The 20,389-nt window shown below is 38.8% G+C and overlaps 1 long non-coding RNA gene across 1 annotated transcript; it reads left to right on the forward strand.

Moving 5' to 3' along the window:
- The first annotated feature begins 12,475 nt into the window (after positions 1-12,475).
- On the forward strand, positions 12,476-13,215 carry LOC149258592 (uncharacterized). The gene is made up of 3 exons (XR_016246189.1): positions 12,476-12,612; positions 12,769-12,834; positions 12,913-13,215. It is a non-coding gene; the product is annotated as an uncharacterized LOC149258592 (long non-coding RNA).
- The last annotated feature ends 7,174 nt before the right edge of the window (positions 13,216-20,389 follow it).

Raw genomic sequence — 20,389 nt, forward strand, 5'->3', positions numbered from 1 at the left:
CAGTGGTATGTCCCCTCAATGTGGACGATTTTTCATCTTCCGAAAGCCTACAGAAGATGAGTTATTGCAGAAATCCCAACACTATCTGTTTAAAGGTGCATTCACGAAGGTCATCTTCCTTAGATCATAATTCCTAAAGTATTGTGAACCAATATCTTAAATTTTTACCACATTATCAGTGGGATTTACCTTCAATATGGACAAAGCTTCAACTTCTAACATTCCATAGAAGAAAAGTTATAATAGATATGACAAAAAGGTCTAAAATTTAACCTTTGTTCTTCATTTCACCTATGATAGAGCCCATCCAGTCCAAATGTTTGAACCATGCTTTGATACCACTTGTAACACCCTTCGGGGTAAATGTGCATATAAACAACATAATAGGAATAAAAATACAATAAACATATCAGCCATCAAAATATATATATATATATATATATATATTAGTACATTTGCACATGAAAATCAAGGGAATGAATTTTTCATTAATAAATGCAATGAACCAACCGGTGATGGGACTACCACGTTCCACCCGACCATAGATTGGCTGAGCCAAGTCTCTCTTCATCCAATCACCCCTGTGCCATATTCCAAGCATGAATGTGGGACTCATAGAACACATCAAAAACACCAATCAATGTGGATGCCACTGGAGTTCTCTGCCTACATCGTGAGGAATTTGAGTGCTTCATAGTCTCTCAGGCTTTACCGTGCATCCGTAGTCTAATCCAGGGATCACTAGGCCCTACACCGAGATATACTCTCCAGACTTTACTGTGCATTCAATCCCGGAATCACTAGGCCCAACGGAGAGAAAATCCACCTCTTAGCTTTACTGTATACCTTGCCATTCACAGACAAGGATTCCTAGGCCCACCAAGGCACACAATCTGGCTTTACTGCAACCCATGGTCTGGTTCAGGGGTTACTAGGCTAGTGGCTTCGTGCATCCTTAGTCTGGTTTAGGGACCACTACCACCATGTGTTTGTCAATTTGGAGATCCACCGCACTCAACTTCAAATCCAATCCGGCCATCCCCCACAAAACTCATGAGAGAACCCATCTCATCAAAGCTATTAGGAAATGGCAAGGCCAGGCTAAAAATATTGTCACACCTAGAAAAACCCATGCCATGGTAGAAAAGAAGCACATGCAATCCCATGCATGCCAAATCTAGTAAGGAAAATACACATGCAATTTGATACCTACAATGAAGCATGTTGTAGCTACTTGATCCTGCCTTTCCCTACTTGATCTTTGCTTCCTCTTGCCTTATTTTCCTTTCATGCTCCAATGCCAAAGTGCTCCAAGAAAACTCTAAGTGTCGAGTATGAGAGAAAGAGAGAATAATGAGAGAGCTCCAAAGATAAATTGAACAAGTCCTGGCCACTGATCCTCAGAAGCCTTTTTATTAATGAGACTTCTATTTTCTTCATTTTCCATTATTTCTCTTCAATTTCCTCCTCACATGCAACCTGTGACCTTTCACCTTCCTTTTCTCCTAATTTCCATTATTTTCATAAATAGTTGTGCCAAAATACCTTTTTTCCTCTTTAATGCCTTAGCCATTGCCTTTGCCAATTTCCTTAGCCACAAAAAACCAAATGGACACCCCTAGCATGTCTTTCCCACCATTCAGCTTGGAATATGTGTCCCATCATCCGTGGTATTTATATATTTTGACATGAAATTTTCACAAGGGTTGATACAGAATTTGAAGAAGAACTCGCGGTGAAGGATGACCTCCTTCTGTCTGCACCTCATCCACTTTTTCCTGACCTCTTTGGTGATTCTACCATTGTTAATTTTCCATGTGATAACTCATTCTTGGATGCATTTACTTTCGATCATTCACAGAACACACCGGATGTCAGTCTGCCATTGCATAGCAGAGAGGACACATATTTCTCTATAAATCTACCAAATATTTCATCTGTCATTTCCATAAATGCATAGGGTGAACATTCTTGTTTCTCATCAACCCCTCTACATGATTTGTCATGTTATGAGGATGCCGATGAACGTATCAAATTTTCTAATCACGGTTGTTGTGATACCTTTACTCCTTCATTCGATCACGATGTTGATTCAATCGCTATTGATATTTCATAGCCACCAGTATTTGATGATCTATCTGTTGATGAAGTGGAAACCCCACAAGTTGTCGAGGCACTTCAGCCCGAGCTGATGGTTATGTCAGGTCCTCGCTGTCTTGAGGTTATTTCCACTTCCGATAAGAAATTTGTTGAAACACCCAAGGCTCCTCATCACTTTCTTGTTTACATTGAAGATCAATCTAATTCATAGAATTCACATCCTCCACCTGAATTGCATGATCCCATCACTCTTTCATTGGAGGAATCATACACATAGAGCACTCTTGCTAAATTAAAGTTGTCTTTCTTTCTCGTGTTTTCTCATTTATCACGGTCAAAAGAGTGTATGTGATTATCATCTGCATGCAGTGTGTTGCATAACCATGATAGGTCAGCAAAATGTTTATCTTGCACTTTTACTCTTGCCCTTTCTGTGGACATGTTTAAACTCATAGCATTTTGGTCTTCACTATTTTATTTTTCTTGTTTGTTGGTTTACATGCTTATATTTCTTGTTTACTAGGCCTTCACCAACATGGGTTAACCAATGCATCGTGGCTGCATTGGATATATCCCTTTACGTGAATAGGCTCATGCACTATTTAATTTAGGAGTAGGAGTAGTATTTTCTTTTTTGTTTTGATTTGTTCACATGTTTTCTTGCTTAATTGGTTTTCTTGATTTCTTGCTTTGCTTTCATTTACTTTTTTCCTTTGCTTTCTTGTTTGTTTGCTTATTTTTCACCCATAGGTTTAGTCTCGCATGAAACTATGTGTGGCTCTTGAGACAAGCAAAGTAAAGTATAGGAGGACTTGTACAACTATCAGCATTTGGTTATATCTTGTCTTCTCTCTTTATGAAGAGCTTGTTGTCTTCAGTCGATGATATCCTGATGGGAAATATGTTCTTTTCAGAGTGAGTCTTGGTGAAAACACAATGCTTGCACTTTTAACTAGTACCGCCTACTCTAATCGGTTTTCTTTGGATTAAACCTTGTCAGCTCGGTCAAGTAGAGTAAGGTGAGGGGGAAACCTTAACAAGTATTGTCAGAGGTATATATAACATACTTCTATGAAGGGACAACCTCTTCTTCTCTTAATAAGTTGGGATCTCTCTTCCGCCTCTTAAATAAATAAGTGCCTATTAGATATCATTTTGGGATTAAACTGCATTAAGTAAGTCATTCACGTATGACCATTTCCATGAGAGGTAGTCATAACTGACTAATTTCTCATGATTTTTGAATAGTTCACTTAGCATTCATTGCCTCGGTCGATGCTCACAGGGGTGAAGAAGTGGGATTGAAACTAGTGAAATGAATCACATAGCGTCAATCATCACTTCTGGGGCTTGCACCTGGTAACCAAGACTTCCTGGGAGGACACCCATCCTAGATCGCCTCAGGCTCAAGCACGCTTAACTGTGGAGTTTTCCCCACAATCAAGCCCACTTAGCTTGCTACCCCATTCGAAAAACCTTAGCAAGTATTGTGCCTCATGAACCATTCAAGTAGAGATCCCTTCACTCTTTTTGAATTTAAGTATGGGGGTTTACACATTGCATTATATTAGATATCATTTTGGGATTCAACTATGTTAAGTAAGTCACAAGGGTGAAGAAGTGGGATTAAAACTAGAGAAATGAATCACATAGCGTCAATCATCACTTTCGAGGCTTGCACCCGATAACCAGGAGTTCCCGGGAGGTCACCCATCCCAGATCGCCTCTGGCTCAAGCCCGCTTAACTGTGGAGTTTTCCCCACAATCAAGCCTACTTAGCTTGCTACCCCATTCGAAAAACCTTAGCAAGTATTGTGCCTCATGAACCATTCAAGTAGAGATCCCTTCACTCTTTTTGAATTTAAGTATGGGGGTTTACACAGTGTATTATATTAGATATCATTTTTGGATTCAACCACGTTAAGTAAGTCATTGACGTATGACCATTTCCATGAGAGGTAGTCATAATTGACTAATTTCTCATGATTTTTGAATAGTTCACTTAGCACTCATTGCATCGGGTGATGCTCAGTTCTTTGAAAATGAAAAAAAAAAGGCAAAAGAATATAAAGGCTTCCTGTGTAGAGAGGTAAAGCAAGTAACTCCACCAGGGTACTAACTAGGCTTGCTAGGGGCAGAGCGATGCTTGTGTCCTTGTGTGATTCCGCCAGGGTACTGTCTAGGCCTTCTGGCAGTGGAGCAATATCAGAGATGAAACTAAGACTCTGACACCTCTATTACTTGCGCACCAATATACCCCTCATCCCCAATCAAAACAAATCAGTTGACTTGGCTTGGTATGTGTGCTGACCGATCAAGAGAATGGCAAGGACTATTTCTTTAACTCAAGCTTAGTGTTGAAGTCATGATGATCAAATAATCGAATAATACTTTTGAAGGAGTTAGATTAGCTTTTCATGAACAAGCTCCATACACTGAGCTGGAGTTCTCCCAGTGTGTTGTTAATCTTGTAGCGGCTACTACCACCCTCCAAAAAATTTCCTTCGCTTCGTTTTGGACCCTCCCTCCTCGAAATCATAGCATATGTCCTACACGGATAAGGTAGTTATGTTTATTTCATTTTATACGTCGCTTAACAGCTTGTCTTCACTTGTTTTGTGGACTAACCACAAGCCGGCCCAACACTTGGTTCACATCTAGTCTTTGTGTTGTCGGGAAAAACTGCGCAATCCTGGAGGGAAGTCCGTCTTCACCTCAAGAATTGCGCAGAGCAGCCCAACAGTTACTCTGCACTCAAAAATTGTGTAGAGAAGGTCAGCGTCGTTGCTCTCGAAAACTGCATAGAGCAGGCCAACTACCTTGATCCCAAAAATTACGCAGAGCAGACAACCCAGCCTTGCTCTAGAAAACTACACATATCCACCTGGTAGTGAGCTGAGGCTCAAAACTGTGCTGACCTAGTAGGCAGCCAACCTTGCTCTGGGAAATTGTGCAGAACTGAGAGATAACCTGAGCCAGTCAGCCCAAAAACAACGCAGAATATTTTCCCTTAGTGACTATCCATTGCATGTGTCGGTAGGTTGTCCGCTTCCCTCAAGAACTATGCAATCCTTCCTTGCATGCCTGACAACTTTTATCGAAAAAGAAAAAAGGAAAAAAAAAAAGCAAAAAAGCATCCCTAGATTTTAGGAATCTATGTTTAGCAGTGGGAGTTACATGCAAATTAAATTGTAGAAACTTCTTGCCAAGTGTCACTTTTTCCTAGATTTGTGGCATGCACATCATCAACCATAAGTTCACCAAATCTATTTAATGGATGCGTCAGAGCTCATTCTTCACATTTGATCTTGGAGCTCTAGCATTCCCGAGGCATCTAGGAACCTTCGGCACAGTCAGCACAAACGGGTAAGTTTTTCTTTTCATGTTTTTTGTCTCTTTTTCTATCACTTTTTATTTCTCGGCTTGTGTGAGTATTGTTTTCCTTATTTTATTGAACAAACGCTAGTGCTTTAATGTATTTTAACTTGTAGAAGTGTTGTTTCAAGTTTTTCATTACATTTCCTTAGTGTCACATGTATAACACTATTTCTACACTCACGGTCATCGTTGCAGTGACTCTCTTCATGAGCTTCATTGTTTTGTCGTTTGAATTATTTCTACACTTGCATGAATTGCATGCACTTTTATTCACTCAGATCTTCACCAGCTTTGCACACACATTCAGTCCTTCCCATTTTTCAGGTTTCCCTTGGGAAGATATGGGTTTCCTTAGCCCAAATCTTGCTTCTCCCTGCATTCACTGTGCATTCCCGGAAGTCAAGGCTCTTCCTTGCCTCTAGGAAGTGCACAAAGGTTTCCCACACTAGCTCCCAACTGTGCTCTGCGCAATCTTGGGAGGCATTGTTCTAGTCCTTCCCACTGGAACCGCGCAATGCATAGTTTTAGCCAGCAACCTGTCTTGAATGAACTTCATATTGTGTAGTTCCAGTCGATAGTCAGCCTTCCTGGATCATGCTTTGCACATTCCCAGTCAGCAGTGAGCCTCATTAGCAGCTGAGACAGTGCAATGTGAAGTTCCAGCTGACAGTCTCTCAGTGTCCCAGAGTCAATGCTTCGTAACCTTGCCTAACAGTGTCCCAATTTTTTCCCCGATTGATTCTCGACTTGCTTTGTGTTTTTTAGCTAACATTGCTTTACCGTGAGTGTCTTCTCTATCTCCAAGTACCACAGGTTTTTGATAAGCTTCTCAGTAGTACAGGTATCATGGCCTCTGAGAGAGCTGGATCAAAAGACACGATTGAAAGTGGTACTGGAGATGTGGTTGAGCAGGTGTCTATGAGCTTGATCGTGTACACATACACACACCTATTCATTAAGAAAGATTTCAAGATCACATGGCAAGACATCAACACTATATTCACAGGCAGCTTTGACGATAATCAGGGGGTTCAACAGGTCTATGTCAATATTCATAAGTCAGGATTGTACAAGGTTGCATGCAGGTATCTCATATTTCCATGCATAGACATGATCCACTCGATTATCTCACACACTAATCCTGAGACGATGATACCGGGCATTGCCAGTGGAATAAATCTTGCTTCCTTCAAGGTGGAAGATTATCAAAAAATATATCATTTGCCACAGCCAGTGAACAGGATGGATGCACTCTTCTACACTCCCAACAACAGTGCGAATACAAGGGATATATTGAAGTGCTGGGTAAGGGAGCCATCAAAGTTTGGCAAGACATCCTAATGTGGGTGTTCATTTGGTTTATTATGGCTAAGGAAATTGGCAAGATTTGGAAAGGAAAAATGACATTTCTTACAATTTATTTACAAAAATAACCAAAATTAGGAGAAAAGGAAGGTGAAAGGTAACACGTTGCATGTGAGGAGGAAAATGAAGGAAAATAACGGAAAATGAAGAAAATGGAGGCCTCATTAATAAAAAGGCTTCTGAGGATTAGTTGATACCTTTTCTCAGTTCAGTGTTGGAGCTCCCTCTCTATTCTTTCTCTCATGAACTCTTGGACACTTAGAGTTTTCTTGGAGCACTTTAGCATTGGAACAAGAAAAGAAAAGAAGGCAAAGGAAATCAAGGGTCATGCAAGGAAGAGCAGGATCAAGAAACTATAATGGGATTATTTGTAGGTATCAATTTGCATGTGTGATTTCCTTACTAGTTTTGGAGTGCATGGTTATGCATGTGCATTCTTGGTTCTCTTGCTATCATTGGCATGGGTTTTTCCAGGTGTGAAAATGTTCTTCAGCCTTGCCTTTCCATTTTCAGATAGCCATGGTGTGACGGGTTCTCACGTTTTTGGTTGAGTTGGATTGCCATATGGATTTGAAATTTTTTGAGGTGGTCTCTGAAAGAAAGAAAACATGGCCTAGTGATCCTTGAATCATACAGTGGATGTGGTGAAGCCTTCGCCTAGTAACCCCTGAACTGGACTATGGGTTGTGGTAAAGCCAAATTTTGTGTTACCTTGGTGGGCCTAGGAATCCTAGACCAATGAATGGCGGAATATATGGTTTATCCTAGAGGTGGGTGCCCTCAGTCAGGCCTAGGAATCCTTAGCCGATGAATGACCGGATATACGGTAAAGCCTAAAGGGTGTAGTCTTGGTTAAGGCCTAGTGATTCGGTGTGGATTGCGGTAATGCCTAGAGACTAGGAGACACAAAAATTCTTCATGGTGTAGGCATATCCATGCTTGTTTAGGGCCTAGTAATCCAGTGGCAATTGCAGTAACGTCTGGTTCTATTGATGAGGTTGAGGTGGTTAAGCCTGGGGAAGCCCTCGTTGGTTTTGGTTATGAATCCCACATTCATGCTTGGAATATGGCATGAGGGTTATTAGCTAAAATAAATATTTGGTTCAACCAATCTATTGTCGGGTGGTTCATGGAATTCCCATACCTTTGTTGGATTATGCATTCATTAATAAGAATTCCTTTCCTTGGTATTTTATGAGAAAATGTACTGGTTCATGTGTGGCATTTATGGTTGTCGTATCCTTTTTATTTATATGTTAGTTATGAGTGTGTTCTATGACAGTGATGATGTATGGATATTATCATGTTTTGATTTGTAAATGAATCAACAACGAATATATGACCTAATAGGTTATAATGCAACTAATGTGATAAGGCATTGATGCTTCTTAGCGATTCTCAGATAAGTATGATATCCCTATGCTTAGATCTGTTGTTATGACCTGTAGAATGCATATTTGTGACATGTTTGATGAAATGTCTATCATGGATAGTAGGGGTCCAGTCAAGTATTTTTTCAAGTATTTGAATTAGTATCATTTCTTTGATCCTACTTTTCATTTTTGGAAGTCTCATAAAGTTCTGGGTAGGGGCCTCATTCCCATCCCTAAAAAGCTGGCACAAAACTCGGGGTCGCAGGCTCTGAACTACTTGAAAATGTCCCCAGTCACTGGCATGCCCTTGTTGTGGGAGCGACTGGAGGGTCCCAGTCACGTGCATGTTCATGTCATGGGAGCGACTGAGGCTCTAGGTTAGTAAAATGCTAGGTTGTCTGAGGGGTTAATCACTTGTAAGGGTTGGTTGGCTCCTGAGTGTTCTGTAGCATGTGTAGAAGGCCGATTTGGTTGTGTTGAGTTGGTTCCACTTCCTTAATTATACATGGGGAGTTGTATCACATCATAGTAGCATCTCATCACATGTTCACCCCAATGGACCAGATAACTTGGGTAAATGCGAGAGGAGGGTGTTACACCATCTTTGGAAAGACAATACAAATTTCTGAAAGTAAATCATAAACTAACATTGGTGGCGACCTCTCAAACCTGTAGCAAAGCAATAATACGGGGGAAGTGTTATAAACCTGGAAACCAAGTGATGTCGTGATTGTTGTAACCAACTTTGTACATAATAATGGGGAAGGTTGCACTTGTATATTTCCATTAGCAAACTTGTTAGAAAGGCTGTGGCTGCAACTATAACTCTAAAGAGAAACAAATTTGAGAGAGGGGTTATCATTAATTACTTGTAGGGATTAAGAAAGGAGGGTGAAACTTTTGTAATCATGCATGCATACAAAAAACTCAAAAGATTTGATGTGGAAAAGTTAAATCATCAACTCAAGGCATAAACCCTCAAACTAGAATTTAAACAAAGTGGATTATCAGTCACTCTTCGGGCTTGGGAAGCCATTCTCCTGTGCAAACAAGGAAGCTTCTTCCTCTTGCAACGATAATCTCCTTTCAAATAAAAAGAGTTGAAATGTAATGACATAAACCATTCAACGTATTGATCTGTAACAAATTCTCCATTATACAAAGAAGAGGAGAAAATGAGGGATGGGATTATAAGCTAACACCAAAACTTGAGAATAGGCAAGTTGTGGACTTAGAAGTTACCTTGTATCTGTCGACAATTGCCGACTGAGTAAGCTTGGAAGCGGTATGGGTTCTTGCGTTGCAGAACGAGCCCTTTCACCGAGAAAAAAGGTAAATGAGGCAGATTGATGCAGAATGAGATGGAGGTAGTTACCTCTATAAGGCAAGGTGTTGTCTCCACCATAGATCTCAAACTCTAAGATCTACACAATCAGATCCAACCCATCATAAACCTTGAGGGTGTATTGAATACCAAGAAGCTATGGTGTAGAACAATTGGAATGTCTAAAAAATTCAAAGGCATACAAAGATCCAATGCCAAATATCACACTCATAACATAGCATAATCATGTCATTGTCATATGAACAAAGGTATTGCATATAAGTCAAATTAACATTTTTCCCAAATGTTCACGAAGTAGGTGAGTCCAATGTAACCCCTATTACATATTAGTTATGTTATAACACATAAAAATAAAATAAATAAAAAACCCTTTTGCAACTGATCCAATTTTATAAGGTGTGTGTATATATATATACACCATCACCAATTTCACTGAGCATGGAAGATGCATGGGAAACATAGTAATATCTTGATCCAATTTTATAAGGTATGTATATATATACACCATCACCAATTTAACTTGGCCTCATGGGAAACATAGTAATATCTTCCTCGTGATAAGAACATTAAGATTGCTTTTTTAATAAAAAGAAAGGGATTAGCATAGGACAATATTGTGTCTTATTAATTAAAAAAAATATGGCATTGCATAGTATATATATATATATAGAAAGAGATTAGTATAGGACAATATTGTGTCTTATTAATTAAAAAAAATATGGCATTGCATAGTGTATAATATATATATATATATATATATATATATATAGTTATTGTTAGTGGAGAAAAATGTTACACTTGAGCAACTTAAAGATATCTAAATCATTAAAATGACTCAATATTGATAAGCCATAATATTGTAACAAATTTTACTTATAAATTAAAAAAATTCAAATTTAAAAAAACGGTTACATATTTTTAAGATTATGTATATTTAACTTATTAAATATTTTTATAATTATTAATAATAATAAATTAAAATAAAATTATAATTTACTTATCACTATAGATAATATTATTTTTAATTTATTTTTTTTAAATATATGAAGATAGCTTGATGCATATGGATGTTTATTTAACATTTTAATTGAATTTATTTGAATGTGCTAGTGCGTAGAGCACTGAGACTTCAAAACTGTGCGGAAACAAAGGCGAGTTTTTGTGTCAGAAAGGTAGCGTTGCATCATGTCCACACGGGTTGATAGATTCTTTTCCCTTTCCGAAGAAGAGCGAACCCATTTGAAAAGACGAAAGCAGCTCGTGAGGAGCAGTAGAGCTTCCATTTGCCGATCCATTTTCTTGATGATTTTAGTTTTGGTAAAAATTGCCTCCCTTTCCCATTATAAGCGAAGCCAGTAAATCAACAATGCACGGGCCAAATATGAACAATTGACATAAGAGGAGGCAATGAAGAGGGAATGGTTTAATCTATGGTGGAGGGAGTTGTATTTATAGGCGGCTGCACGCGGATTATAAGTTGGTTTCTATAATAGTAAATTAGTCTCGGAAATGAACAAGTTATTTTTAATAAAGTGATTGTGTTTTTATTTATAAATTTTAAAAATATTAAATAAAGTTTTCAAAATTATCAAAATTTTATGATAATCGAAGCGTTGCGAAATTATGTTTTCAATTTTTTACAAGTTTCCTCTGATTGTGGTGGCCCATTCTCCGGCCGCGCGTTCACCGTGCTCCGTTCCATCGTTGAAGTGCTGTTTCCATGATTTCGAGGGATCAGTGAGTTAGTTGGCAGCTATGAATCATTGCACGATGTGGTTGGTTGGTTAGTAGGTATGAATCATAAATTGTGATTGAGACGCCGTGAACGTGACTTTTCGTACGCGTTGTTTTATCTTTCGCATTCAAAACGCCGTGTTCAAACGGATGGAGGGCCGTGGGAAAACCGAAGAAGCCCAGTGCCCTTCTTTTCAAAATTTGGAAGCAAAACACAGTGGAGCCGTAATATCTGAAGTATCTCAATTTTACAGGGAATTACTTTGGAAGGCTATGGACAGTGAATTGCCTGTAGTGGATCAAAATAGGAGTAGGTGACTTTAGCAGTGGATTATGGAGCTTAATTCATGCGGGGAGATCTGCAATTTTACACGAAGGATATTTCAACCCATAAATTTGGTGTAAAAATTATTATAACGTACCAGAAACATAATTTGGACATTAACACATTTGGTCTTTTGTCATAGAATTCTAATTTATATTTTAACAATTTTTCATATATTCAAAACTAAATATGATATTTATGTTGTCATTTTAACGAGCGAAATTCATATTTACTTTTACTTCGATCCGAAGAAGACGTGGACCTCTCAAGCTTTTAAAAAGGTTTTCATCTAAAAAAAGATTTGCATTTTTCAACAATTATACATTCAGAGTTAAAGTGGATGTAAAATTGATTTATGTTAAATTATTTTTTTAATATTAAATAATGGATATTAGTTTTCTTATAATTATTATTATATAATAAATAAACTTTAATATTATATTATTAGGCCATGGGCTAAGCCCCTGTGGCGTTCAGATTTCTAGCAGAAGTAAACCCATATCATTTTGGACCATATGACCTACTTGTAACATACTAAACACAACTATATATATATAAAAAACTATTAACATAATACATGCTGATTTTACCGAGGAGCTATACTCTCACGGTGGTTTAATAGTTAATCCCTGTGTACAACCATACTTCCACCATTTAAGACTCCTCCTGGCTAGCATACATTTGACCGAATTTCCCCATGTAAATGGAGAGAACCACGAGGTCCTTCCGCTGACACTACAGTTCTGCAATTAAGGTCGATGAGACTGGTTAGAAGGATCTTGACTTCGACACATGGCTTGATCTGCACAATTGGATTGGGTGAGATCCACAGCCTCCATGATTTGGGGATTAACCCGCTGAATAATGCACAGACTAGGCAGGGTTTGGGTCATTTGACATGCAACAGGGTTTCTATTCGGCTTTGTGACAGAGGGTGACCGGAGGGCGATATGGATAGTCTCTCTGCCATGACTATCTCTTCGGGCTTACAGGTATCCTTTGGAGGCGACGAAGGTTTTGTTAACTTCTCTGTTATCCTGAATCCGTTGACATCCATTATACATTTCTCTGTTGATATTTACTATACATTTTTGTGTTGATATTCAATATACATTCCTCTGTTCTTCTTACCTACCCTCATGCAACAGGTGAAACCGTCAATGGTTGGACTCTTTTCCCTGGAGGGACGCGTCGGGTTCATGCGACAACATGAGGTAATGGTACAGGATTAAAATGGTGAATTCTAGAAGTTTATTCTCGAGCATCCCCTAATGGCAGCACTGCTCTGACAGGTATACCTCACAACTCATGGCTCAACAAGCCTCCTCTCAGGTAATTTCTTCCCTACGCAAGTGTTTCGCTGCTAGAACTACTTCCTTCTGACTCGGGTTCCATGCTTACTCCATGGCATTCTCTACACGTCCTGGCGGTGGTGTGAATCTCTGTATCCGGCAAGGGTTTTGAAAAGAGGTTGCTCTGTTACAATACTTTGTTGTCTTCGTTTTCAAGTTGGTCATTACACAGATTTGTCCTGGCATTTTCATTTTTGGCGACAGACCTTCATTAACTGAGAAATTGTATTAATTTTGGTTATAATAAACTCTTAAGTCTTTGCCGGCTGGATGCAACTTCTGTTACCGAACTGTATTTGTAATCACTGTATGAATGATGGCCGTTGTGGAATTCCGTCATAGGCATGATATTAGTTTTTCTAAACTGCCATTAAGGGTTTTGTGAAGGTTTTCATATACATAATCTTATTTGAGGGTTTATGAATATATTACAGTGGCACTCCGATTCACATTCTGTTTAAATCAATGTTATAATAGTTTGTGGTCAAGGTTTGTTCCCTAAGGCTTAGGTTAACTGACTGTAACCCTACATTTAGCTCATAGCTATTCAATTTTTGATCTTTATATCTAGTTAATGGTTATCTCTGTTCTTTTCCGCTAGGGTTTAAGATTGGCAATCTTTGAATGATAAAGTTGAAGCGCATCCTGGGTAATTGGCTCACCGGGGTTCTTCCCAGAACTCGACTGAGAGCCATACAAACCCTCGTGGTTATCTTTTGTTTACTGTTTAAATGGAAGTTCAATGGCTCTGTCATTCTTTATATGCTCTCCTGATATGGTTAGATAGAGAAGTACTTATGAAATTCCATAAATCAATAGTTTGCATATTCTGGTACAATTATTCAGTGAGCTCTTAAATTCCAGTAAGACAATTTATACTCAGAAAATAAAAGGGATATTTGTTCTTCTACTGTAATTCATTCATTTATTTGATGCTTAAAATAGTTGTTGTATTTGATTATCGTGGGTGAAAGTGAAATATTGTTGTTACTCCTTTTATGCACTGATTGTATGCAAAAGTTTGAAAGTACTGAAATGTAACTAAAGACAATATGCCTATTATTATCAATGACAGAGTCTCATTAATAATTAACTAACATGTTAACTTGTTCATTATGTAAAAAGAAGACAATTAATCTTTTCCTATTGATGATTATTAACACAGAAACACTACTTATTTGTTTTCCTATGTTGACTGTGAATCGTGCACGTAATTCCTTCGTTTTGGAAGGTCTCACCACCCAGTCATGGATTTGGCAGTTACGCCCAGAATCGAAGTTACGCCCAGAATCCCCCTTCGAGCTCTTCCAACTCCTGATAGTGAATAAAACAGTCTGGTACCTTGGGCATCAGGACTATGTCCAGCCTCAAGTCTCGTACCCTACAGTTGTTATCACAGTTCTTTCCCACTGGCTAATTCATCCAACTCTAGGAAAATTAACCACAACATAGTCCCTTTCACCTTTTTCCAACCCCTAAGGGTTCTGTCATTTTCCTTTTTGAAGGAAAAGATGGGCAACTACTGGTAACTATTTCAGGAGTTATTTAACTGATTCTTCAGTTCTTTTACCAACTGATCAAATTCTTTTAATTAATAATTAACAACATGTGTTCTGGATTTCCAGCCTAATTCTTTTAACAATCCAGTTTAAAACATAATAAAATTGACAGTAATAAGTAAAATTTGGTAATAAGTAAATGTTGGTGCATCATTGGGTGTTACAACTCCCTCCCCTTGAGAGGAACACCATCCCTGGTGTTCTTTTCAAGCAAACAATGTCGGATAGGCTTTCTGCATAGCTTCATCTTCTTCCCAAGTAGCCTCATCCAGGCCAAAGTGCTTCCACTGCACTTTAACCTGGGTGATGGCTTGTTTCCGCAAAATGGTTTCTCTCTGATCGAGGATACGAAGAGGCTTTGCCAGAAATTCTTCCTCGGGTTCAACCTGCACAATATAATTTGTTATCAGAAATTTTCCAAAACAACAATTTATAAGTTATTGACTTTATTCTTTTATTACCTATATATTCTCCCAGTTAACAATATGTCGAGGGTCGTACACATATTTTTTTTAAAGACACATGAAAAACATTGTGGACTTTGATATGGCCTAGAAGTGCTAGCTTGTATGCTACGAGCTGAATTCGTTCCAAGATTTGAAATGGTCCACAGTACCAGGGTGCCAATTTAGCACAACCCTTCCACTGTAAGGTACTTTTCCGGGGTTTGACCTTCATATATACATGATCTCCTGGCTGAAATTCCTTGTGAGATCTCCTCTTATCTACATAAATCTTTTGCCCATCCTGGGCTGCTTTTAAATTCTTACAGACCCTTTTAACTGTATCTTCCATTTTGGCTAACATATCAGGACCTAATGATAGTCTGTTATCGAGGCTATTCCAATCTGTGGGTACCCTGTACTTCCTCCCATATAGTACTTCAAAAGGGTTCATGCCCAAGGAGTTGTGATAATCGTTGTTGTAGGCGAACTCCACCAGGTGAAGGTAGTCCTCCCACCTATGTGGTTGCTGCCACAGAGGCTTCACTTAATGAACCTATGACCTATCACATTTGTTCGTGGCAAATTAAACAATACCCTTAATTTGACTACATATTGGAAAATGCCCCTTAAAATCACATTATTTAACCCCTTACCAATACAAACCTAATACACCTTCCCAATTTAAAAAGCCCCTACTTTCACTAGATATTGTAGGTATCCATTTTTCATTAACATTTTTTATACCCCTTTATATTTTTCAGTAACTTTGAGCTCCACTTTTTATACCTACCAATATAAAAACCATTTACCCCTTGTATATCCCCTAATATTATGCCCTTTTTTCCTCAATATATATCCCCCAATACGAACCCACGTGCTATGGTATTGCTCCCCTAGTGAAGCCCCGTGGTTGTTGCATAACAAACATTCTCAACATGTTCTCCAGAACCTAATTTACCCTTTCTATTTGGCCATCCGTCTGTGGATCGTATGTCGTACTAAAATGAATCTGGGTACCCAATCCGGAGAAGAGGGTTTTCCAAAAGGTGGATGTAAATTTTACATCCCTGTCAGAGATTACTACTTGGGGTATTCCGTGTAGTCGGAAGATTTCCCTCATAAATATGTTTGTGATCTCCACTGTCTTATAGGTGGACTTTACGGGTATGAAATGAGTGGTCTTGCTCAGCTTGTCCACCACAACCATGATTGAGTCATGCTGCTTCTTAGTACGAGGTAACCCAGTGATAAAGTCTAGGGTGATTATCTCCCATTTCCACTCAAGAATGGGTAATAGTTACAACAGATTAGCCGGATGTTGATGTTATGCCTTCACCAATTGGCACTCTAAGAATTTGGATAGATATTCAGCCACATCCTTCCTTAAACCTGGCTAGAAGTAACTTTTTCTGATGGCAGAAAATAGTTTTTGGTATCCTGGGTGAGCGGCGTAAGGCTTTCTATGGAACTCATCCAATAATAATTGCTTGATAGAATTCTGGTTAGGAATATATATTATGTTTCTGAATGTTAACATTTTTTCAAGATTAATACCATAATCAGACTGTTTCCCTTTTGCCTGTTCTTCCGAGGCTTGCTGCCAAAGGAACACATATTTTGGGTCTTTGAGGGTTGCTTCTTGGATGACCTCTGATAGGTTAGATTGTACTTGACTATATTTCACTTCATAAATGCAATGTACTTTTCTGCTTAATGCATCTGCTACTCGGTTTTCCTTCCCCTTAAGGTGTTTCATGTCAAAGTCGAATTCGCTCAAGAATGCGGTCCATCTGGCCTACCGAGCATTTAAACTAGATTGGTTAAAGAAGTTTGTAAGGCTGCTATGATCGGTTAATAACATAAATTTCTTTCCTAGGAGGTAGTGTCGCCACATTTTGAGTGCGTGTACTACTATGGTCAACTCCAGATCATATGCAAAGTATCGCTGCTCATAATCCTTCAGTTTGTGTGATTCATAAGCTATGACCTTCTATTCTTGTGTTAATACACCACCGACACTCTCCTTAATCGGATATGTGCATACCACAAATGATTTTTCCGGATCTGCTTCCTATAGCACCGGTGCAGTAGTAAGTAATTACTTTAACTACTCAAAACTTTACTGACATTCTGTTGTTTAGTGGAAGGCACGTCCCTTTTTCTGTAGCGAGGTCATAAGAAAAACTATTTTTGAAAAGCCTTTAATGAATCGATGGTAATAACCTGCCATGCCCAAAAAGGATCTAATGGCAGCAACGTTTTTCGAAGTGGTCCATTCCATAATAGTTTTGATCTTTTCTCGATCCACGCTATTCCCTCAGCTGATATAACATGGCCTAGGTACTGAATTTGACTTTTGTAAAAATCGCACTTGCTATACTTTGCATACAACTAATTGTCTCACAAAATCTGCAATACTATTCTCAAGTGCTTCTCATGCTCCTCCTGATTTTTTGAATAAATTGGTATATTGTCTATAAAAATCAATACAAATTTATCTAAAAATGGTTGAAAAATATTGTGCATCAGGCTCATGAAAGCGGCTGGAGCATTGGTAAGGCCGAAAAGCAGTACCATGAACTCGTAATGGCCGTAACGAGTTTGGAATGTGGTTTTTCAAATGTCTTCATCCTTTATTTTGATCTGGTGGTAACCGGACCTTAAGTCAATTTTTGAGAATACGCGGTGCTTGCACTTGATCAAAGAAATCTTCAATTCGGGGTAAACGGTACTTATTTTTTACGGTCAATTTATTTAGTTGATAATAATCAATGAATTGTATTAAGCTTTCATCCTTCTTTCGTAGAAACAGCACATGGACTCCCCAAGGAGATACACTAGGGCGAATGTACCCATTATCCAAAAGTTCCTGAAGCTGCATTTTGAGTTCTGTTAACTCAGGGATGCTCATGCGGTAAGGAGCTTTTGAAATGGGAGTTGCTCTAGGTATTAATTCAATGGTAAAATCAATATCACGCCTAGGTGGAAATCGAGGGATGGATTCAGGGAACACATCCACAAAATCTTGAATTACAAGATTATTCTCCAATGAAGTCATGTTGTTTCAGTCATTGGTGTATCCTACTTGGACAACATAAATCTGACAACCCTTTCTAATGCATCTTCCTAACTAGTTAGCAGTAATAGGGCGTAATTTAATGTTTTTCTTGATCCCTTGAATTTCATTTCTCTGTCCCGACTCTGTAAGGTAGCTTACAGATTTCTCTTTACAATCGACTAAGGACCAATACCCTTCCAACCAGTCCATCCCTATTAATACATCGTAAGAACCTAAGGGGAGTATATTCAAATCAACATGGATGGGTTGTCCTAAAACTGTTATAGGGCAGTTTTCTATTTTCGCAGATACCCTTCTTTTTGTTCCAGTGGCTAGCTGAACTAGCCAAGATTTCTTAAATTTATAGCTTTGCAACTAACATTTCTCTACCACTTTAGGACTAATGTAGCTTAGGCTAGCACCCGGATCAAATAAAATAGAAACAGGTTGATCAACAATCATACCTTTGCACTCGATCATTGTGGGCTGGTATTCTGCTTGATGATTGTCCAAAGTAGCATTAATTCTGGGCATACTCCTTGCTATATCTCCAATTGTGGAGGCTTCTTGCATATTTGAAAGTTGTTCCGTTCGAGCTTTGTGCGGGAAATTCTTGTAGTAATGGGATTCCCCACATCCCCAACATTGCAGAGGTTGTTTTGGCGTTGTTTGGTAACAGGCTTACTAACTCCCTCTATTTGTCTATTTTTGGTGTAAGCTAGAACTTTGGACAGGTTCCTTGTAAATTTACCAAAAGTCCTTTGCTGATTATTCCTTCCATTTGTGACTTTTGGTTGTCTGTTTGGGGGTAAATTCCTCATTCTCCTGCCAATGGCTCCTTTGGGCCCCTCACTTTTCTGTTTCATTTGCTGATAATAGATACGAGCTTTTCACACTGTGTCATCCATTGTTATATGATAATCAAATTCTAACTTTTCCTTCATAAAATTGGGTAAATTGCTAATAAACCACTGAATTTTAGCTTTTTCCTCCTGCATGTACGGTACATATCGTAATAGGGAAGTAAATCATTTCACATACTCGTCCATGGTCAAGGTTCCCAACCTTAACTCATGGAACTCCTTTGCTTTTTCATCGTAGTAACATTTAGTTAAATATTTGTCCTTAAAATGTTTATGGAATTCTTGCCACGTCACTTGTTCTTCGTCAATTTTTCTCACAGTTTTAATCTCTTCCCACCAGAGGGTGGCCTTTCCCCTTAATTGGTAAACTGTCAGTCGTGCTTTAAGTTTGTCAGTATATTCATAAATCTGAAAATATTTACCCATGTCGATCAGCCATGCTTCAGCTGCCTCTTCAGATTCTCCTTCAAAAAGTGACAGTTTTATTTTTTTGAACTCACCTTGTAATTCCATTTTCTGTCTTTTTGTCTTTCTTTGGTCGGAAACATTATCTACGTGCCCCTCTTCATCCTCCTTATGTCCCTCTGTTGACTCTGCATTATCTTCGCCATGATGGGCTGTTGGGGTCTTCTCCCTATTCTCTGTACTGGGATTTGGTCCTCGTTGATTCTGTCGGTTGGACAAGCTTTTAAGGATCTTTTCCTGTTCCTGCCTCAGTCGTTCATTGTCCGTCCTCAAGTTCATCATTTATTCATGTAGTTGTTGCACTGTTTCAAGTAGGGTAGTGTTGGCTTGCCAAGATTCTTCTCCTAGTTGTATCCATATATCTGGGTTGGCCTCCACATAAGGCACTTCCGGCTGGTTTGATAATCTAGGGCTCCTCTACATTTTTACTCTTTGGTGCTAACCTTTGTCTCTGTGTTCACATTCACCCATACTCAGTTGTTTGTTGCATAGATATATGTATATTATAACTTAATTAACTGTGTATTTATCTATCCCAGAAGTCTCAGTGTGCGAGCCTGGGCTCTGATACCATTTGTAACATGCTAAACACAAAATGATATATATAAAAAAATTATTAACATAATACATGCCGATTTTACCAAGGAGCTATACTCTGATGGTGGTCTAATAGTTAATCCTGGTGTACAACCATACCTTCACCATTTAAGACTCCTCCTCGCTGGCATACACTTGACAGCGTTTCCCTATGTAAATGGAGAGAACCCCGAGGTCCTTCCGTTGACACTACAGTTCTGCAATTAAGGTTGATGAGACTCGTTAGAAGGATCTTGACTCCGGCACATGGCTTGATCTGCACTGTCGAATTGGGTGAGATCCACGACCTCCATGATTTGGGGATTAACTGGCTAAATAATGCACAAACTAGGCAGGGTTTGGGTCATTTGGACATGCGACAGGGTTGCTATTCGACTATGTGATAAAGGGTGACCGGACGACGATATGGATAGTCTCTCCGCCATGACT

Source organism: Pinus tabuliformis, chromosome 6, assembly GCF_031772625.1.
Source record: "Pinus tabuliformis cultivar Carrire ecotype Pingquan chromosome 6, CPIR1, whole genome shotgun sequence".
NCBI lineage: Eukaryota > Viridiplantae > Streptophyta > Pinopsida > Pinales > Pinaceae > Pinus > Pinus tabuliformis.